Below are 22,939 nucleotides of genomic sequence, written 5' to 3' on the forward strand. Positions count from 1 at the left end.
TGCATGGTGATAGATGTGGATCTATTTTCATTCTTCTACTAGTTGACATCCAGCTATGCCAGCACCATTTGTTGAAGATGCTTTCTTTCTTCCATTGTATACTTTTAGCTCCTTTATAAAAAAATCAGGTGTTCATAGGTTTGTCGGTTAAAATATGAGTCTTCTATTCGATTCCATTGGTCGACTTCTCTGTTTTTATGCCAATACCAAGCTGTTTTCAATACTGTAGCTCTGTAATAGAGATTGAAGTCAGGGATGACAATGCCTCCAGAAGTTGCTTTATTATGTAAGATTGTTTTGGCTATCCTGTTTTTTTTTTTTTTTTTTTTTTTTTTTCCTTGTGACCAGCAAAGGCAGAGCCTGTTGTCTCCGCAGACTTGGGGTGATACCAGGTGGATGCCATCACCCGCTTTCCACACTGAGTGGTCAGACAGGGCAGTAGGCTCAAGGCCTCAATCTTCCCACAAGAAGGCCTGCTCTTCCTGGTCAGCTCTCTCATCACCGGCTTCCTGCCCCTCCTCCCACCCGTCTCTCCCTCCCCCACTCCTCTCCCCCTCCCTCTCCAGCCCAAAGAGCAGTCAGATTTCCCTGCCCTGTGGTAAGTCCTAGGTCCTCCCCCCTCCGTCCATTTCTAGGAAGGTGAACATCCAAACTGGCCAGGCTCCCACAAAGCTAGCACATTACGTAGGTTCAAAACCCTGTGCCATTGTCCTTGGGTTCTCATCAGCCCTCATTATACGCCATGCTCAGAGTCCAGTTTTATCCCATGCTTTTTCAGTCACAGTTCAGCTGGCCTTGGTGAGCTCCCAGTAGATCAGCTCCACTGTCTCAGTGGGTGGGTGATCCCCTCGTGGTCCCGACTTCTTTGCTCATGTTCTCCCTCCTTCTGCTCTTCATCGGGACCTTGGGAGCTCAGTCCAGTGTTCCAATGTGGGTCTCTGTCTCTGTCTCCTTCCATCACCAGATGAAGGTTCTATGATGATATGCAAGATATTTGTCAGTATTGCTCTAGGATAGGGTCATTTCAGGTTCCCCATCCTCAGCTGCCCAAGGAACTAACTGGGGACCTCAGCTTGGGCATCTGGGAGCCACTCTAGGTTCAAGTCTCTTGCCAACCCTAAGGTGGCTCCCTTAACTAAGAACCCTGCTTCCGTGCTCCCCCATCCAAACTTCCTTCATCCCAATCCTCCCCCTTCCCCAAGCTCCCAACATTCTCCCCCTCTCCCCCCTCTCTCCCCATCTCCCCTTACCCCCATCCCACCCCACCCCCAAGATCTCAATTTTCTCCCCGGCAATTTTGTCTACTTCCCATAGCCAAGAGGACAACTATATGCTTTTCCTTTGGTTCACCTTCTTACTTAGCTTCTTTGGGATAACCAATTGTAGACTCCGTGACCCTTGTTTATGGCTAGAAACCAATTATGAGTGAGTACATCCCATGTTCATCTTTTTAGGTCTGGGTTACCTCCCTCAGGATAGTGTTTTCTATTTCCATCCATTTGCATGCAAAATTTGAGAAGTCATTGTTTTTTACCGCAGCATAGTACGCTAATGTGTAGATATTCCACACTTTCTTCATCCATTCTTCCATTGAAGGGCATCTAGGTTGTTTCCAGGTTCTGGCTATTACAAATAATACTGCTATGAACATAGTTGAACAAATGCTTTTGTAATATGATAGGGCATCTCTTGGGTATGTTCCCAGGAGTGGTATTGCTGGGTCCAGGTGTAAGTTGATCCCGAATTTCCTGAGAAACTGAAACACCGATTTCCAAAGTGGTTGCACAAGATTGCATTTCCACCAGCAATGGATGAGGGTTCCCCTTCCTCCACAGCCTCTCCAGCAAAGGCTATCATTGGAGTTTTTTATTTTAGCCATTCTGACAGGTGTAAGATGATATCTCAAAGTTGTTTTGATTTGCATTTCCTTGATTGCTAAGGAGGTTGAGCATGACCTTAAGTGTCTTTTGGCCATTTGAACTTCCTCTGCTGAGAATTCTCTGTTCAGTTCAGTGCCCCATTTTTTAATTGGGTTAATTAGCATTTTAAAGTCTAGTTTCTTGAGTTCTCTATATATTTTGGAGATCAGACCTTTGTCTGTTGCGGGGTTGGTGAAGATCTTCTCCCAGTCAGTAGGTTGCCTTTTTGTCTTGGTGACAGTGTACTTTGCTTTACAGAAGCTTCTCAGTTTTAGTAGGTCCCATTTATTCAATGTTGCCCTTAAAGTCTGTGCTGTTGGGGTTACACATAGGAAGCGATCTCCTGTGCCCATCTCCTGTAGGGTACTTCCCACTTTCTCTTCTATCTGGTTCAATGTGTTCTGACTGATAGTGAGGTCTTTAATCCATTTGGACTTGAGTTTTGTGCATGGTGATAGATATGGGTCTATTTTCATTCTTCTACTGGTTGACATCCAGTTATGCCAGCACCATTTGTTAAAGATGCTTTCTTTCTTCCATTGTATACTTTTGGCTCCTTTATCAAAAATGAGGTGTTCATAGGTTTGTGGGTTAAAATTCGGGTCTTCTATCCGATTCCATTGGTTGACTTCTCTGTTTTTATGCCAGTACCACCCTGTTTTCATCACTGTAGATCTGTAATAGAGTTTGAATTGAGGGAAGGTAATGCCTCCTGACAATCCTTTATAGTATAGGATTGTTTTGGCTATCCTGTGTTTTTTGTTTTTCCATATAAAGTTGATTATTGTCCTCCCAAGATCTGTGAAGAATTTTGATGGGACCCTGATGGGGATTGCATTGAATCTATAAATTGCCTCTGGTAGAATTGCCATTTTTACTATGTTGATCCTCCCAATCCAAGAGCAAGGGAGGTCCTTCCATTTTCTGGTATACTCCTCAATTTCTTTCTTCAATGCCTTAAAGTTCTTGTCAAATAGATCTTTCACATCCTTAGTTAGAGTTACCCCAAGATATTTTATGCTGTTTGTGGCTATTGTGAAAGGTGAAGCTTCTCTGATTTCCCTCTCTGCTTCCATATCCTTTGTGTATAAGAGGGCGACTGATTTTTTGGAGTTGATCTTGTATCCTGCCACATTACTAAAGGTGTTTATCAGTTGTAAAATTTCTTTGGTGGAGTTTTGGGGTCGCTTATGTACACTATCATATCATCTGCAAATAACGAAAGTTTAACTTCTTCCTTTCCAATTCGAATCCTCTTGATCCCCTTATGTTGTCTTATTGCTATTGCTAGAACTTCAAGTACTATATTGAAGAGGTATGGCGAGAGTGGACAGCCTTGTCCTGTTCCTGAGTTTAGTGGGATGGCTTTAAGTTTCTCTCCATTTAATTTAATGCTAGATGTTGACTTGCTATATATAGCTTTTATTATATTTAGGTATGACCCTTGTATCCCTAATATCTCCAATACTTTTATCATAAAGGGTGTTGAATTTTGTCAAATGCTTTTTCAGCATCTATTGAAATGATCATATGGTTTTTTTCTTTCAGTTTATTTATATGCTGGATTACATTGATAGATTTTCGTATGTTGAACCAGCCCTGCATCCCTGGGATGAAGCCTACTTGATCATAATGGATAATTTTCCTAATGTGTTCTTGGATACGGTTTGCCAGTATTTTGTTGAGGATTTTTGCATCGATGTTCATGTGTGAGATTGTTCTATAATTTTCTTTCTTGGTTGAGTCTTTGTGCGGTTTTGGTATCAGAGTAACTGTAGCTTCATAAAAGGAATTTGGCAATGACTCTTCTGTTTCTATATTGTGAAATACATTAAGGAGTATAGGTATTAGGTCTTCTTGGAAGTTCTGGTAGAATTCCGCATTGAAACCATCTGGTCCTGGGGTTTTTTGGGAAGGGAGGTTTTTGATAACCTCTTCTAATTCTTCGTGACTAACAGGTATATTTAGATTGTTCACCTGGTCCTGGTTTTAATTTGGTATATGGTATTTATCTAAAAAAGTGTCCATTTCCTTTACATTTTCCAGTTTTGTGGCACATAGGCTTTTGTAGTAAGATCTAATGATTCTCTGAATTTCCTCGGTGTCTGTGGTTATGTCCCCCTTTTCATTTCTGATCTTATTAATTTGCAAATTCTTTCTCTGCCGTTTGATTAGCTTGGATAGGGGTTTGTCAATCTTGTTGATTTTCTCCAGGAACCAGCTTTTTGTTTCATTGACTCTTTGTATTATTTTCTGTGTTTCTATTTTGTTGATTTCAGCCCTCAGTTTGATTATTTCCAGTCTTCTACTCCTCCTAGGTGAGTCTGCTTCTTTTTTTTTCTAGAGCTTTCAGTTGGGCTGTTAAGTCTCCAATGTGAGCTTTCTCTGTTTTCTTTAAGTGGGCACTTAGTGCTATGAACTTTCCTCTTAGGATTGCTTTCATAGTGTCCCATAAGTTTAAGTATGTTGTTTCTTTATTTTCATTGAATTCCAGGAAGACTTTAATTTCTTTCTTAATTTTTCCTTAATCCAGGTATGGTTCAGTAGTTGACTGTTCAGTTTCCATGAATTAGTAGGCTTTCTGAGGGTAGCATTGTTGTTGAATTCTAACTTTAATGAATGGTGATCTGATAAGACACAGGTGGTTACTAATATTTTTTTGTAACTGTGGATGTTTGCTTTGTTACCGACTATGTGGTCGATTTTTGAGAAGGTTCCATGAGCTGCAGAGAAGAAGGTATATTCTTTCCTATTTGGGTGGAATGTTCTATAGATGTCTGTTAAGTCCATTTGATTCATCACCTCCATTAATTCTCTTATTTCTCTGTTAGGTTTCTGTCTGATTGACCTGTCCATTGGTGAGAGAGGAGTGTTGAAGTCTCCTACTATTAGTGTGTGTGGTTTGATGGCTGCCTTGAGTTTTAGCAATGTTTCTTTTATGTACGTGGGTGCTTTTATATTAGGGGCATAGATATTCAGAATTGAGACTTCATCCTGCTGAACTGTTCCTGTTATGAGTATAAAATGCCCCTCTCCATCTCTTCTGATTGATTTAAGTTTGAAGTCAACTTTGTTAGAAATTAGTATGGCCACACCTGCTTGTTTTTTAGGTCCATTTGCTTGATAAGCCTTTTCCCAGCCCTTTACTCTGAGTAGGTGCCTGTCTTTGTGGTTGAGGTGTGTTTCTTGTAAACAGCAGAATGCTGGATCCTGTTTTCTTATCCAATCTCTTAGCCTGTGCCTTTTTATAGGTGAGTTTAGTCCATTGACATTAAGTGATATTAATGAACAGGGGATGTTAACTCCGGTCATTTTTTTAGTCGTAGAGTTTGTGTGTTTCCCTTCTTTGAGTTGTGTTGCTGAAGGGTCTCTAGATGTCTGAGTTATTGTGGTCATTGTTGGACTCCTTGGTTAGTGATTTTCCTTCTATTACTTTCTGTAAAGCTGGATTTGTGGCTGCATATTGTTTAAATTTGTTTTTATCCTGGAAAATTTTATTTTCTCCATTTATAGTGAACGAAAGCTTGGCTGGGTATAGTAATCTGGGCTTGCATCCATGGTCTCTTAGTTTCTGAAATACATCTATCCAGGACCTTCTGGCTTTCATGGTTTCCATGGAGAAGTCAGGTGTAAGTCTGATAGGTTTAACTTTATAAGTAATTTGGCCTTTTTCCTTTGCAGCTCTTAATATTCTTTCCTTATTCTGTATGCTTTGTGTTTTGATAATTATATGGCGAGGGGATGTTCTTTTTTGATCCAGCCTATTCGGTGTTCTGTATGCTTCTTGAACCTTCATAGGTATATCTTTCTTTAGGTTGGGAAAGTTTTCTTCTATGATTTTATTAAATATATTTTCTGGACCATTGAGCTGCACTTCTTCTCCTTCTTCTACTCCTATTATTCTTAGGTTTGGTCTTTTTATTGTGTCCCATATTTCCTGAATATTTTGTGATGAGAGTTTGTTGGACTTGCTGTTTTCTTTGATCAGAGTGTTTATTTTCTCTATGGTATCTTCAGAATCTGAGATTCTTCTGTCTCTTGTATTCTGTTGGTTATGCTTGTTTCTGTAGACTCTGTTTGTTTACTTAAATTTTCCATGTCCAGCCGGCCCTCTGTTTGTGTTTTCTTCTTTGCCTCCATTTCAGTTTTGAAGTCTTGCACCATTTCCATTATCTGTTTGATTGTTTTTCCTTGGTTTTCTAGGGTATCATTCACTGATTTATTCAATTTTTCAAACTTTCTGTTATATTTCTCATCCATTTCTATAAGGGCGTTATTTACATGCTGTTTAAGGGCGTCAATCACTTTCATGAAGTCAATCTTTTCTCTTTTCTACTTCTTCTTGATTAAGGTGTTCATGTCCTCCCGTTGTGAGGTCGCTGGTTTCTGGTGGCTTCATGTTGCTTTTCAGCTTGTTGGGCGAATTCTTGCCTTGGCATCTCCCCATCTCTTCTTCCAAATGCTCCCTTATGGATCTTCTTTACCGGATCAGGTCTTCTTGCCTACCCAATGCTGGCTCTCCCCAATGTTGTCTCTCCCCAATGCTGGGTCTCCCCAAAGCTGGGTCTCCTGGCGCCTAGAGATCAGGCCTCCGTGCTGGTGGTCAGGTCGCAAACAAAGCGCCTACCCTGCTTGGTGCAGGCAGGCCATAGAAACAAAGAGACTCCCGGCAGCTTGGGTGCCCCGAGGATTCGGACCCAGTGCCCAGACAGGCTGGGCTTGGTGATGTTATGTGCAGAAGAGGGCGGTGGGGCACCTCTTTCTTCCTCTGGTGCAATTCTTGTGTCTGTGCTTCAGCCAGATTGGTTTCTGCTTTCTGGGAGAGCTGGCCCACCCGCACCTGCGACTTCACCAACTGGATGTGTTTCCTGGCAGTTATAGAGGCCTGATCGGCTCCAGTTTGATAGGCGGCCTCCGCAGCCATCTCTGACAGGCCAACTGTAGTCATCCATATGGTTTCCAACTTCAAGTATTCTTGCTGTTTTGAAGTCATCTCAACTCTGGCTCCTATAATCACCTGCCACACTTCATCTTCCTCCTGTGAATTCATTTTCCCAAGTAGATTTGTATATTGTTGATACAGAGACACTAAAGTATAAGCAGCCTTCGTATACTCGGTGATGGCTTTGATCAGAGCATACGTGGTTTGAGACAGAAAGGTGGAGGTGCTATCTGTCACCAAAGACACAGCCTCCTCATTAGTGCATCATTACAAAGAGAGTGAGGCTCCAATTTCTGAGCGATAGGGACTGCACACAGGGTCACACCACGGGATGGCTGCTATGAGGAGTTGGGTGTCCCAGAGCGTGGCCTCCCTGTTCAGGTATGGACAGCATGTCCCCGTCGTGGCTAACTCAAAGAAATGCTGTTTCTCAGAATTAATAAGACCATGGCACAAAACTATGTTGGCTGGATTCATAATTGGTTTCTAGCCATAAAAAAGCACATTGAACCTATCATTTGTGATCCTAGAGAAGCTAAATAAGAAGGTGAACCCAAAGAAAAACATATAGTTATCCTCCTGTATATTGGAAGTAGACAAGATTGCCAGGCAAAATTGGGAACTTGGGGGTGGGGTGGGATGGAGGTAAGGGGAAATGGGGAGAGAAAAGTGAGAAGGGGAGGATGGGGAGAGCTTGGGGGAATGGGAAGTTTGGGATAAAGGAAGGGTGGATATGGGAGCAGGGAAGTATATATCTTAATTAAGGGAGCCATCTTAGGGTTGGAAAGAGACTTGACTCTAGAGGGGTTCCCAGGTGTTCAGGGAGATATCTCCAGCTAGTTCTTTGGGCAGCTGAGGAGAGGGAGACTGAAATGGCCCTATCCTATAGCCATACTGATGAATATCTTACATATCACCATAGAACGTTCATCTGGTGATGGATGGTGGTAGAGACAGAGACCCACACTGGAGCAGCAGACTGAGCTCCTAAGGCCTCAATGAGGATCAGAAGGAGGGAGAACATGAGCAAAGAAGTCAGGGCCGTGAGGGGTGCACCCACCCACTGAGACAGTGGGGCTGATCTATTGGGAACTCACCAAGGCCAGCTGGACTGGGCCTGATGGAGCATGTGATCAAACTGGACTCTCTGAACATGGTGGACAATGAGGGCTAATGAGAAGCCAAGGACAATGGCACTGGGTTTTGATCCTACTGCATGTACTGGCTTTGTGGGGGCCTAGCCTGTTTGGATGCTCACCTTCCTAGACCTGAATGTAGGGGGGGGGCGACCTTGGACTTCCCACAGGGCAGGGAACCCTGACTGCTCTTTGTGTAGTGAGGAGCTGTGGGCTATGTCCCTGTCCAGCTCCTGCACAGCTAGCTTTACACCCGAAATAACAACACACAAATTGCATTCTTTTTTTTATTATTATTTATTTATTTTTATTGAGAAAAGGAGAAAAAAAAAACAAGTTTCCACCTCCTCCCAGCCTCCCATTTCACTCCCCCTCCTCCCACCCTTCTCTCCCTCCTCCCACCCTTCTCCCCCTCCCCCCACTCCTTTCCCCCTCCCTCTCCAGTCCAAAGAGCAGTCAGGGTTCCCTGCCCTGTGGTAAGTCCTAGGTCCTCCACCCTCCGTCCATATCTAGGAAGGTGAACATCCAAACTGGCAAGGCTCCCACAAAGCCAGCACATTAAGTAGGATCAAAACCCCGTGCCATTGTCCTTGGTGTCTCACCAGCCCTCATTGTTCGCCATGTTCAGAGAGTCCAGTTTTATTCCATGCTTTTTCAGTCACAGTCCAGATGGCCTTGGTGAGCTCCCAGTAGATCAGCTCCACTGTCTCAGTGGGTGGGTGCACCCCTCGTGGTCCCAACTTCTTTGCTCATGTTCTCCATCCTTCTGCTCCTCATTGGGACCTTGGGAGCTCAGTCCAGTGCTCCAGTGTGGGTCTCTGTCTCTATCTCCATCCATCACCAGATGAAGGTTCTATGATGATATGCAAGATATTCGTCAGTATTGCTCTAGGATAGGGTCATTTCAGGTTCCATATCCTCAGCTGCCCAAGGAACTAACTGGGGACCTCAGCTTGGGCACTTGGGAGCCCCTCTAGGGTCAAGTCTCTTGCCCACCCTAAAGTGGCTCCCTTAACTAAGAATTGTGGTCCGTGCTCCCCTATCCAACCTTCCTTTATCCCAATCCTCCTGTTTCCCCAAGTCCCCCCCTCCTTCCCTTCTACCTTTTCTCTCCCCATCTCCCCTTATTCCCATCCCACCCCACCTTTTAAACACTCTTTGGCTCATTAGCTCTAGCCTCTTACTGGCTAATTCCCACATGTTGATTAACTCATTTCTAATAATCTGCGTAGCACCATGAGGTCGTGGCTTACCAGGAAGGATCTTAACCTGTGTCCATCTTGGAGAGGAGAGCTATAGTGTCTGTTTCACTTCCCTTCTTCCAAGCATTCTGTTCTGTCTATTCTGCCTACCCAATTTTCTGTCCTATCAAAGGCCAAGCAGTTTCTTTATTAATTAACCAATGAAAGTAACACATAGACCCTCCTCCATCATCTTTGGACTGGAGAGGGAGGGGGAGAGGAGTAGGGGGAGGAGGAGGGAAATGGGAGGCGGTGAGGTGGAAATTTTTAATAAAAAAATGAAAAGAGAAAAAAGAATATCTCATAAACAAACATGTGACCGCAAGCCAACCTAATCCATAGATAGTTCCTTAGCTTCTAGACTGTGTTGTGTTTTCAACCACAGGTCCTTAAGCATTAAGCCATCTTTCTGGTTTTAATTATTGTGTTTTTGTTGTTGTTATTTATTTTGTTTTCTTTTGGAATAGCATAGAAATTTTTTGTTTGTGCAAATTGTTTATAGGAAAAGAGTAGCAAACACCAAAATATCAATGTTATCTTCCATAGTCACCATAGTCACCAATTTCTAGACATCTTTTCTTACAGACTCTGACTCTTCAATAATTGACAGCAATTACTGTACCATTGATTTTCATGGCTTCTCATGTTTTTGCATGCATATCTAATGAATCTTCCTACCATCATTTTGATTCCCATTTTGGTCAAAAGAAAAATACTGAAGAACTGGAGTTATTGATTCACCATTGTTTCCTAGGAGGTGAAAGCAGGCAGCACTCAGTTGAATACTGAAAGATCTACACTACATTTACCATCTAAAATAGAGTGCCTCTTCATAAATACTAATTAAACTAATAATTCTCTCAATCGTTTGTTGCTAAAAATTCCTTTGCTTCCATATACCTATGATACTTGTATCCTGAAAACCAAAAAGTCAGATACATATAAAAATTATTGCTAAAATTGGTTAATGCGATTATCTAAATTATTTGGCTTGCTTTGCATCAAATATTGTCACTTGCAATATATTTTATATATAAAAGTGTGATTGTTTTTTGCTTTCTTCTCACTTCCCTCAAATTTTCACTTGAAAATTCTTTTTAACATTGGTCATCATAATACATGACTATAATTCTCTCCCACAGAAAGAGAAACATGAGTTGTGAGACTCAGCCTCAAAAGATTTCAAAATGAAAATTAGTTTTCATGAATTCTTAAGTCAGATATATTGGCACGAACCACTGGGGTATGTTTTAGACATTATTTTAAATGAGTGACGTACGCTTATTAATTTAAAATATTTTCAATATTTCTCAGTTAATGCATATCATATTTAGAATATTCAAGCAATTCACTGCAAATGATTTATAATCTTTTCAAAAAGTAAAGAAATATTGAATTGTTGATGTTTTAATGGGTTTCCTGTCTATGAAAAAAATCAAAAGAAAAAGAAAACAATTAAGTCAAATCATTCTTTAAAGGAAACAAAAATCCATGTTGGAAAGTTTTAATCTCATTTATTATTGATTTTTCTAAGTGGCTTTCAGATGAGGGCAAATTTTAAATTGTTAAGGAATATCTTGCAATGTCCATACAAATTTTTGTTCTTATGAATGTGATTAATGACATTTACAAGACAGGTAAAGCTATTGGTAAATGCAAATATTACATAATGCATAGCACAGTTTCAAAACAAAAATTTATCTTGCTTTAAATTGCAATCGTGCAATCTATGAGTGGATATTAGTGAATAAAACAAGTATTGACACAACAAAAGAAACTATCTCAGACATAAGAAAATGTCACTTAGACTAGATTACAAAATGCCCTTGCTTTCGATTCTCTCATATCTGACCTCCAAAGAAGCTAGTTTCAGTGTGACTGAATGCATTATCTTCTAATTTCATCAACTATACTATTATACTATACTACTATAGGCAGCCTTTTCTTGGTCTCATTCATCAATTACATTCTTTTCCATTATTCAGTTTCTCTAGTACTTAGATTTTGAAAATGCTTATTTTGAGATCCTGTAGGTCTGGAATCTGCAGTTCTACTGGACTTCTTATCTCAAAGCAAGGGGAAAAGTACCCTTTAGGCAGAAATAAAGCAGAGATTAATTTTCCCACCACAGTTTTATACCAGCAAGTCCTCCTACAAACTGAAAAACATCTCCCATACTGAGGGCTGATCCCTGTCATGCAAAATGTCGACTCAGATGTGGTCTGCATTAGAAGCATCATCATAGGTGTACAAGAGGCAGCTCAGTTAATTTAACCAAATGCTAAAGCACCCCAGTTTCCCTTTCAGCAGAGAGTTGGGCTTAGTGCCTCCTGAGTTATTCAAAAGAGTTAATGCAATGATGGAGAGTAAAGAGCACTTTCCCAGCTATCTGTGTATGCCTTCATTCAGCTAAATTGACATCCCAAATCAATTACCATACAGAATGATAGACAAATAGATTAGGGAGACTGAATAATGGAATAAGAATAGGATGCAAACATGTACAGAAATGCTTTATGACAGGGATGGAACTACAAATCATCAGAGAAGGTGCTTGCAAATATCAAAATGTGCAGAAAGTGAGTGAAATACTCAGACACATTCTAAAACCAGAAGCGAGACAGAGATGCCTGCAAAAATTGATTCTTAGTTCACAAGGTTCAGCATGATTTAGAACCTTAAAATAAAAAAAATACAGAAGCACATAAGAGAAAATAAAATTCATGCAATAAATTTTGAATGGGATGTTGCAACCACAGAGAGTACGCAAATAAAATTCTGAATTAAAAGCATGATTTAGTGTATTTGCTACTATTGATCTATAATTAAGTATTCATAGATATAAAATTATAAGATACTTTGCAATACTTAAAATATCCATTACTTAACTGGAGATTTCATTAAGCTTTATTGAAAAGCATTTGAAAAGATAAAACTAATGGGAGATTCATTGTGTTAATATTTATGAAGACTCAAAATCATGAAGATATCCACTGTTTTCAATTTTTATAGAAGTCCAATGAAAATGCATCAGAAGTTTTAATGCATGTTGAAAAGCTAATTCTACACTGTGTGAAAGAAGCTAAACACTGGTTGCCATGACAATTCTGTGAAAAAAACTGAGACAGGACACTGGTCTTTTCTGATTTCATAATTTTTTAAAAGAATAGTTGCACAGTCAATGTTATAGATTTAATAATTTATTATTTAAGACAGGCAAATATTGACATATACAAACACAAGTATATTTTATTTTGATTTCACCTAATAAGGCATGAGGGTAGTGAGGTGATTCAGCATATAAAGACATCAATTGCTAAGCCTAAGATCTAAGTTGAATCCCCAGCACCAAATTGGGAAAGCAGAAAACAGACTCCTGAAACCTTTTACCCAGCCTCCAAACTTGTACTGTGACAGGTGTGTATAATTATCTACATATACACATGTAAGTCCAAAAAATAAAATTTAGAATGTACTAAAAATTTTCATATATAAAATAAGACAATATATAATAATGCATATATATATAACAGATATTTGATTAGATAAGTTAAATTCGTAAGCTATATTGAGATGTCAAATAGGACAATTTTACATAATGTTATATAGACCATTAGATATTTTATTAAAAAGTCATGTTGCCTAAATATAACAGCTTAATTTCATTATTGAAGTAAAAACTGTGTGTATCTGTAATCTTGTATTCAAGGTTTATATATTTATATAGAGAGCAAGTAAAATGACTGAAGATGAACAAATCAGACATGCACCTGTTTTCATGTATGTGTGGTGGGATTTTGGTGTCATGTAGGGTCCTTACTTTCCAAATGTTCTTTGATATTTATTAATTTTTAAAAAAAGTTCATGAAAATCCTATTAGTCTGTAAGAAATTTAGTACATGAGAAAATTACTCAGAAATTTAAAAATCTTGAAAAAAAGATTTTATAAGACAATGTAGTATATGTGCTTTAAATTTTTATAGGCAAAATCTCTCTCTACACATACAGGTGCATATATATGTGCTGCTATAGCATTTCCCCTGTGATAATTTCAATTTAGAGAATTTTTCTTATTTTCCTTATTTCTGTAAGTGATCAAAACAATCTTGATGTGGCATAATTTTGTTGATGCTAGGCATAATGGCACACACCTTTTATCATCTGACTAAGAAGGCAGAGGTAGGTGGATGTTTATGTATTCATTTTCAACCTGGACTATATAGCTAATTGCAGGCCAGCCTGAAATAATACAGTGAGACCTTGCAATGAGAAGGGGGTGGGGGAGAAAAAGAGGGGGAGAGAAAGAAAGCCTCTTGATGGACTAGAAGGGTAATTCAGTTGGAAATTATTAGCTACTCAGTTGTGAAGATCCGAGTTAAGATTCCTAGCATGCACATAAGAAAACATAGTAGCATGTATTTGTAATCTCAGTACTAGGATACAGGAAAGGAGATATGAGTATCCCTGAGTTTCCTGGCCAGAATGTCTAGACTTATACAAAATCTCAAGAATGAATTGCAGACTCTGGTTCAAAAAAATAGGGTGAGAGTAACTGAGGCAAACACTCCTTGTTAGCATGTGGATTTTCTTATCTAAAAAATATACATAGATTGGAGAATATACATATAGTGTGCATGTGTGTATATGTGTGTGTGTGCGTGCGTGCGCGCGCACGTGTGTGCAGATTAACTGCTATTTTCTTGACTCCATTAGTAGAATGCATTCATTTCAAATGAGTTCTTTGGTCAAATGAAGGCTACTTGATTGGATTCTGTGAAGAAGCAAAGCACACAGAGAGGAAGCTAAAGACAAATAAATGACCAGATGAGAAACACAGAGTGAATATTACCAGGTAATTACAAAGTTCTCATTTTATGACTGGAGGAGAAAAAGCAATGACAAACAAGAGCCTGACCTCAAGGGTTCTGTCATCATTGCAGCCATGAAAGGCTGCAAACTGAATCACATTCACAGTGTGCCATCTGAGGCTAGGCTTTTCAACATTTTATTGCAGCTAAATTTTCTTATGTGTAGAATATCAAATTAAATGCAGTATAAAATGCATATGGTCCTTTGGGGTATAATAAAATGGACTCATGAAGCTAAAGTTCATTTTTCTGAGTTGTGAACTTGGGCTCATTTTGTTTAATGATAGCTCTGGCCTGGCCAGAAGGATTGGTCAGGACTTCCACAACACAATTTTTGTCCTCTCTTTGTGGCAGAGTGTCATGTAGACTAGAATTAGATGAGCAATTAAGCTCTACTAATAAGAAATTTTGGTAATATTTCAACCCATTTGTGTCAGATACTATGAGCCTTTTCACACTACATAAAGGAAAATAGTTAAAGCCCAAATTTTTCTGCTTGAAATTAGATTGCATGAGTCAAGACAAAGAGGTTTGTCTGTGTGGAAAATGTACAAGAGAGTTCCAAGAAACATTAAGCCGCGATGAAAGTCCCCAACACCCAAATTCTTGACAGTATTTACCCATGTTGTCCAATCTCAGTATGGAGACTGTTCCCTAGTCTTAGTCTCTAGGACAATTGTTTATTTTTAAATGAACTACACAAACACAATATCTTAATCAAGATCAAAATACATATACATATAAAAATACAAATACATATAACAAAATTGACCTTAAATTTGTATTAATAAACTAAGATCCATACCAATGCTAATTATTCATATTTATATCATATCCCCCTTTAAAATGTAAACAAAGATTAATAACAATATTTGGGAATATGGGTATAGTTTAATCCATGCTGTTTCTTGCTGATTGTTGGTCATTAAAATTTTGGGGGCTGTTCACAGTGACCTCCAGAGGGTTTTGTTTCCTCAAACCATACAAGTTTCGAAGCAATTCACAGGTTCTCATCCTCTGTGGAAAGAAGAAAAGAAGTTCTTTTCCAAAGCAACATATCCTTAGACCCAAATTTGGAAGTCATGATACTTTTATAATATACATGCTGGTTTAGCTTAGCAGTCAATACAATGAAATGTCTCTCTGTACTTAGCTTATTCACAGTCAAAAAATTAAGGATAAAACAATAATATACATAACCCAGACTCTCTGTAAATTTTCCATTTTATGTGGCTTATTTTTCTTTATGCCTTTTAATCTATGACTGTCTGTACTCTGTCTCTTTAAAAGACTTTACCTTTTGTTTAACCATTTACTTCTTTTTATAACTATATTCTTTTTTTCTCTCTCCCAAGCCTACATACATTTTCCAACACTGTGACTCATTTAGAGTTCTTTTCCATTTGGATTTGTCTTTATTGCATATATGTAATTCTTTACTGTCCAGGAGTGCTTTTTAAAATGCTAAGCAGTTCTTAAAACTTAAGCTAAGCCATTAGTAGGGTATATATGGTACAACCTGCTTGCCTTCCCCGGTCCAGCATGAGGGAGCTTCTTGTGTCTCTGAGCGGTATACTGCTCCACTTCCAGGCATACAACCAGTCCACATTGGCACCAAGCAAGCCACATCATGCTGCTCAAAATCTCGTCCAAATGCTTGATTTCCTGAAAGAGTCAGAGTTTGTGCTAGCTTCACAGCCCATGGCCATTTTGAAACTACACAGCTGCTACCACTGAATCAGTAAGACCCCTCTTAAAGTAGCCACAGTGTGCCACCTCAAGCAAAGTCCATTTAGAAAGACAATGTGGCTAAACTTTGTTTCTTAGTGTCTGGATTTCCTTTTCAAGCTGTCTCAGGTTTTATGTGGATTTAGTCCACCACATTGGCACCAAACTGTAGTAGCAGGCCCCTTTTTGGTTCCCAGCCACTAAGCCCCAAAATAATCACACAGAAAATATATTAATTAAATCAGTGCTTGGACAATTAGCTCTATCTTCTTATTGGCTAACTGGTACATCTTAAATTAACCTATCTCCATTAATCTCTGTATGGCCACATGGCTCTGGCTTACCGGCAAGAGTCCTACAGGTGTCTGTATCCCATGGCTCCATGTTTTTCTCTCTAACTCTGCCTTCCTCCTCCCATGCTATAGGCCAAGCCAGTTTCTTTATTCATTAACCAATAAAAGCAACACATAAACAGAAGGACCTCCCATTCCAGGAATCAGAATGTTCAAGGGCATCACAAGAAAACACACAGGATCAATAAACCAAGGCTCACAGGGACTCATAGAGGCTGAATGAAAATATGGGAACCAGTATGGGTCTGACATAGGCCCTCAACATATATGTTATGGTTGTGTAGCTTGGTGTTCTTGGGAGACTCCTAACATTGAGAGTAGGGGCTGTCTCTTTTGCCTGATTTTGGGACCATTTTTCTCTTTGTGGGTTGCCTCACTTAGCTTTAATATGAGGTGATGTCCCTAGCCTTATTGTGACTTGGTTGGTATTCTATGTTTAGTTGATATCCCAGGAGGCATGCCTTTACTGAAAGGAAAGTAGGAGAAGTGGATCTGGAGGAGAAAGGAATGGGAAAAAAGGAACATATTTCTAATTATCTCTTACACCTTAAATTAACAAATTTTTGTTAATCTGTGTATCACCACATGGCTGTGGCTTACTAGATAAAATTCCATCCAGCATCTATTATTTGTCTGTGATGGGGTTTCATGCCTCACTGACGCTGCCTTCTTTCTCCCTCCATTCAGTTTGCTTCCTGATTAGCTCTACTCTGCCCTATCAGAGGCCTAAGCAGCTTCTTTATTAATTAACCAATAAAAGGAACACATTTAAAGAAGGATTTCCCATATCATAATTTCACTTGTGCAATAACAACTGTGATATCTCCTCATTACCATGCATTTTCATGTAATATGTATATATAATTTAATGATTGAAGTTCAATCTTATGGATACATATATCTGTAGATAGTAAGGAAGATGACTTTTCATTTATATAATTTTGATACATAAAATACACACTGGGACAAGTTTCATAAGTATATCTCTTTGTCTCACAGGACTGTAAACACTTAAAAGCATGCTTTGTTCCTTTTGTTTAGACTAACCACACACAGCTTACTTTCACCTCAGAGCACTTTCAACCTAGACTAAAGGTTTTTTCTAAATAGACCATAACTTTAAAACTTTACAGCTGTGCACAGGTCACAGTCACAGAAGTCCAACCAAGGTTACTACACAAAGCACCCTAAGAAAACCATGTCAATTTATGCTTACCAAGTCTTGTTAACAATAGACCAATGTCTCAAAGTTTGACTGGGTACTGTGTTCCCCAGCCATGTCTGCTCTCAGTCTTGTTCCTATAACTTTAGAGTCTTGTGTTGCCATGGTAAATGGCTCAGCTACTTATTGCTTGCCCAAGAAATGTGCTTTTGACCAATCACTCTTGTGATTTTTTATTGCTTCAAGGCTTCTGTAAAGAAAAAAAGTTTGGATGTTAGAGAAAATTAGCTAGGAAATATTGGAATTAGGAGAGGAGAAATAGAACAGAAGCAGAGCAATAAAGAAACTGATTCAGAAATGCACATAGTGAGAGAGTTTGTTTGCATGCTCTCAGTTACCCTAAGAAAGGAGTTTGTTTCACTTGCTGTAGCATCCAATATGAACCCTGAGGAGGGTCCTAGGGATGGACCCCAAAAGCTCTCATTATTCACCTTATGTATTTTTATGATCTTAGACTCCTTTTCAGTACTTTTTCTGGAATAAGCACTCTGACACCAATGAGCACGGTAGAGTATAGATTTACGCATATGTAGATTGAGTCCGGGATAGTTCCTGAAGGACCTTGTTTCACAGTCCAATTTGCATTATTATTTTATTCTGTCATACAACCCCAAGGTGGGGGTGACCAAGCAAACATAGTTTTACAAAATAGTGTATGTCAGCCGGTTTCTTGTTTTCTGATGCATATACAATGTAGTGGACAGATATAAACTTTTGTGGTGAGGTTGTTAAGGATAATGACCCATTGTTTCAGCTGTTTCTCCAAGTCACTCAGTTCCAGGAAGCAAGTGAAGCCAAGATTGAAAATGAGCAGTATAAGCAATGCTTAAAGTAAATCACTAAAAAAAATCAATAAATCTGTTTTAATAGTTGGTCTTTTCTACCTTATTCTACTCCAACTCAATAATCAAATTTCTGGCCTTCAGTTTTCTCATCTACAAAGAACTTAAAATCATAAAATTTACCTTGAGAAACTTCTTTTTTTTCATATTTTTTTTAATTTATTTATTTATTAAGGATTTCTGCCTCGTCCACACAACCGCTTCCCATTTCCCTCCCCCTCCCCCGATCAAGTCCCCCCCCCTCATCTGCTCGAAGAGCAATCAGGGTTCCCTGACCTGTGGGAAGCCCAAGGACTGCCCACCTCTATCCAGGTCTCGTAAGGTGAGCATTCAAACTGCCTAGGCTCCCACAAAGCCAGTACGTGCAGTAGGATCAAAAACCCACTGCAATTGTTCTTGAGTTCTCAGTATTCCTCATTGTCCGCTATGTTCAGCTAGTCCGGATTTATCCCATGCTTTTTCAGACCTAGGCCAGCTGGCCTTGGTGAGATCCCAATAGAACATCCCCCTTGTCTTAGTGTGTGGGTGCACCCCTCGTGGTCCTGAGTTCCTAGCTCGTGCTCCGTCTCCTTCTGCTCCTGATTTGGACCTTGAGATTTCTGTCCGGTGCTCCCGTGTGGGTCTCTGTCTCTGTCTCCTTTCATCGCCTGATGAAGGTTAATATTCTTGAGGATGCCTATGTGTTTGTCTTTGGATTCACCTTATTTAGCTTCTCTAGGAACATGAATTATAGGCTCAATGTCCTTTATTTATGGCTAGAAACCAAATATGAGTGAGTACATCCCATGTTCCTCTTTTTGGGTCTGGCTTACCTCACTCAGGATAGTGTTTTCTATTTCCATCCATTTGTATGCAAAATTCAAGAAGTCCTTGTTTTTTACTGCTGAGTAATACTCTAATATGTATATATTCCATACTTTCTTCATCCATTCTTCCGTTGAAGGGCATCTAGGTTGTTTCCAGGTTCTGGCTATTACAAACAATGCTGCCATGAACATAGTTGAGCATATACTTTTGTTGTATGATAGGGCCTCTCTTGGGTATATTCCCAAGAGTGGTATTGCTGGATCCAGGGGTAGGTTGATCGCGAATTTCCTGAGAAACCGAAACACTGCTTTCCAGAGTGGTTGCACAAGTTTGCATTCCCACCAGCAATGGGTGAGTGTACCCCTTTCTCCACAACCTCTCCAGCAAAGGCTATCATTGGTGTTTTTTATTTTAGCCATTCTGACAGGTGTAAGGTGGTATCTTAAAGTTGTCTTGATTTGCATTTCCCTGATCGCTAAGGAAGTTGAGCATGACCTTAAGTGTCTTTTGGCCATTTGAAGTTCTTCTGTTGAGATTTCTCTGTTCAGATCAGTGCCCCATTTTATAATTGGGTTGATTAGCCTTTTACGGTCTAGTTTCTTGAGTTCTTTATATATTTTGGAGATCAAACCTTTGTCAGTTGCAGGGTTGGTGAAGATCTTCTCCCAGTCAGTGGGTTGTCTTTTTGTCTTAGTGACAGTGTCCTTTGCTTTACAGAAGCTTCTCAGCCTCAGGAAGTCCCATTTATTCAATGATGCCCTTAGTGTCTGTGCTGATGGGGTTATACATAGGAAGTGGTCTCCTGTGCCCATGTGCTGTAGAGTACTTCCCACTTTCTCTTCTATCAGGTTCAGTGTGTTCGGACTGATATTGAGGTCTTTAATCCATTTGGATTTGAGTTTTGTGCATGGTGATAGATATGGATCTATTTTCATTCTTCTACAGATTGACATCCAGTTTTGCCAGCACCATTTGTTGAAGATGCTCTCTTTTTTCCATTGTATACTTTTAGCTCCTTTATCGAAGATCAGGTGTTCATAGGTTTGTGGGTTAATGTCAGGGTCTTCTATTCGATTCCATTGGTCGACTTCTCTGTTTTTATGCCAATACCAAGCTGTTTTCAATACTGTAGCTCTGTAATAGAGTTTGAAGTCAGGGATGGTAATGCCTCCAGACAAACCTTTATTGTATAAGATTGTTTTGGCTATCCTGGGTTTTTTGTTTTTCCATATAAAGTTGATTATTGTCTTCTCCAGATCTGTGAAGAATTTTGATGGGATTTTGATGGGGATTGCATTGAATCTATAGATTGCTTTTGGTAGAATTGCCATTTTTACTATGTTGGTCCTCCCAATCCAAGAGCAAGGGAGGTCTTTCCATTTTCTGGTGTCTTCTTCAATTTCTTTCTTCAAAGACTTATAGTTCTTGTCAAGTAGATCTTTCACTTCCTTGGTCAGGGTTACCCCAAGGTATTTTATGCTATTTGTGGCTATCGTGAAAGGTGATGCTTCTCTGATTTCCCTCTCTGCTTCCTTATCCTTGGTGTATAGGAAGGCAACTGATTTTTTGGAGTTGATCTTGTATCCTGCCACGTTACTAAAGCTGTTTATCAGCTGTAGGAGTTCTTTGGTAGAATTTTTGGGGTCGCTTATGTACACTATCATATCATCTGCAAATAACGAAAGCTTAACTTCTTCCTTTCCAATACGAATCCCCTTGATCTCCTTATGTTGTCTTATTGTTATTGCTAGAATTTCAAGCACTATATTGAAGAGGTATGGCGAGAGTGGACATCCTTGTCGTGTTCCTGATTTTAGTGGGATGGCTTTGAGTTTTTCTCCGTTTAATTTAATGTTAGCTGTTGGCTTGCTGTAAATAGCTTTTATTATATTTAGGTAGGACCCTTGTATCCCTATTCTCTCCAAGACCTTTATCATAAAGGGTGTTGAATTTTGTCGAATGCTTTTTCCGCATCTAGTGAAATGATCATATGGTTTTTTTCTTTCAGTTTATTTATATGCTGGATTACATTGATAGATTTGCGTATGTTGAACCAGCCCTGCATCTCTGGGATGAAGCCTACTTGATCATAATGGATAATTTTTCTTATGTGTTCTTGGATTCGGTTTGCCAGTATTTTATTGAAGATTTTTGCGTCGATGTTCATGAGTGAGATCGGTCTGTAATTCTCTTTCTTGGTTGGGTCTTTTTGTGGTTTTGGTATCAGGGTAACTGTAGCTTCATAAAAGGAATTTGGCAATGACTCTTCTGATTCTATATTGTGAAATACCTTAAGGAGTATAGGTATTAATTCTTCTTGGAAGTTCTGGTAGAATTCTGCATTGAAACCATCTGGTCCTGGGCTTTTTTTCGAAGGGAGATTTTTGATAACCATTTCTAATTCTTCGCGAGAAACCGGTCTATTTAGATCATTCACCTGGTCTTGGTTTAGCTTTGGTATATGATACTTATTTAAAAAAATGTCCATTTCTTTTGTATTTTCCAGTTTTGTGGCATACAGGCTTTTGTAGTAAGATCTAATGATTCTCTGAATTTCCTCTGTGTCTGTGGTTATGTCCCCCTTTTCATTTCTGATCTTATTTATTTGCGTGTTCTCTCTCTGTCGTTTAATTAGTTTGGATAGGGGTTTGTCGATCTTGTTGATTTTCTCCAAGAACCAGCTTTTTGATTCATTGATTCTTTGGACTGTTTTCTGTGTTTCTATTTTGTTGATTTCAGCCCTCAGTTTTATTATTTCCAGTCTTCTACTTCTCCTGGGCGCGTCTGCTTCTTTTTTTTCTAGAGCTTTCAGGTGTGTTTTTAAGTCCCCAATGTATGCATTCTCCGTTTTCTTTAAGTGGGCACTTAGTGCTATGAACTTTCCTCTTAGCACTGCTTTCATTGTGTCCCATAGGTTTGAGTATGTTGTCCCTTTATTTTCTTTAAATTCAAGGAAGACTTTAATTTCTTTCTTTATTTCTTCCTTGACCCAGGTGTGGTTCAGTAGTTGACTGTTCAGTTTCCATGAGTTTGTCGGTTTTTTGGGGGCAGCGTGGTTGTTGCCTTCTAACTTTAATCCGTGATGATCTGATAAGACACAGGTGGACACTGATATTTTTTTTGTATCTGTGGAGGTTTCCTTTGTTTCCGAGTATGTGGTCAATTTTTGAGAAGGTTCCATGAGCTGCAGAGAAGAAGGTATATTCTTTCCTATTTGGGTGGAATGTTCTATAGATGTCTGTTAAGTCCATTTGCTTCATTACCTCCAATAATTCTCTTAATTCTCTATTAGGTTTCTGTCTGATTGACCTGTCCCTTGGAGAGAGAGGTGTGTTGAAGTCTCCTACTACTAGTGTGTGTGGTTTGATGTCTGCCTTGAGTTCTAGTAATATTTCTTTTACATAAGTAGGTGCTTTTATATTGGGGGCGTATATATTCAGGATTGAGACGTCCTCCTGATGAATTGTTCCTGTTATGAGTATAAAGTGACCGTCTCGGTCTCTTCTGATTGATTTTAGTTTGAAGTCAGTTTTGTTAGAAATTAGTATGGCCACACCTGCTTTTTTCTTAGGACCATTTGCTTGAAACACCTTTTCCCAACCCTTTACTCTGAGTAGGTGCCTGTCTTTGTGGTTGAGATGTGTTTCTTGCAAACAGCAGAATGTTGGATCCTGTTTTCGTATCCAATCTTTTAGCCTGTGCCTTTTTATAGGTGAATTGAGCCCATTAATATTAAGTGATATTAATGACCAGTGGTTGTTTACTCCGGTTATTCTTATTGCTTTTGGTAGTAGAGATTGTGTGTCTCCTTTCTTTGAGATGTGCTCGTGAAGGGTCATTAGATGCCTGGGTTATTGTAGGCAGTGTTGGCAGTGTTGGAT

At 39.3% G+C, this 22,939-nt stretch overlaps 1 pseudogene; it reads right to left on the reverse strand.

The window, feature by feature from the left end:
• Window positions 1-452: 452 nt before the first annotated feature.
• On the reverse strand, window positions 453-16,218 carry LOC121433735 (annotated as a pseudogene).
• Window positions 16,219-22,939: the final 6,721 nt, after the last annotated feature.

Source organism: Microtus oregoni, unplaced genomic scaffold (assembly GCF_018167655.1).
Source record: "Microtus oregoni isolate MIOR12 unplaced genomic scaffold, Mior012 000002F_ref0000024, whole genome shotgun sequence".
NCBI lineage: Eukaryota > Metazoa > Chordata > Mammalia > Rodentia > Cricetidae > Microtus > Microtus oregoni.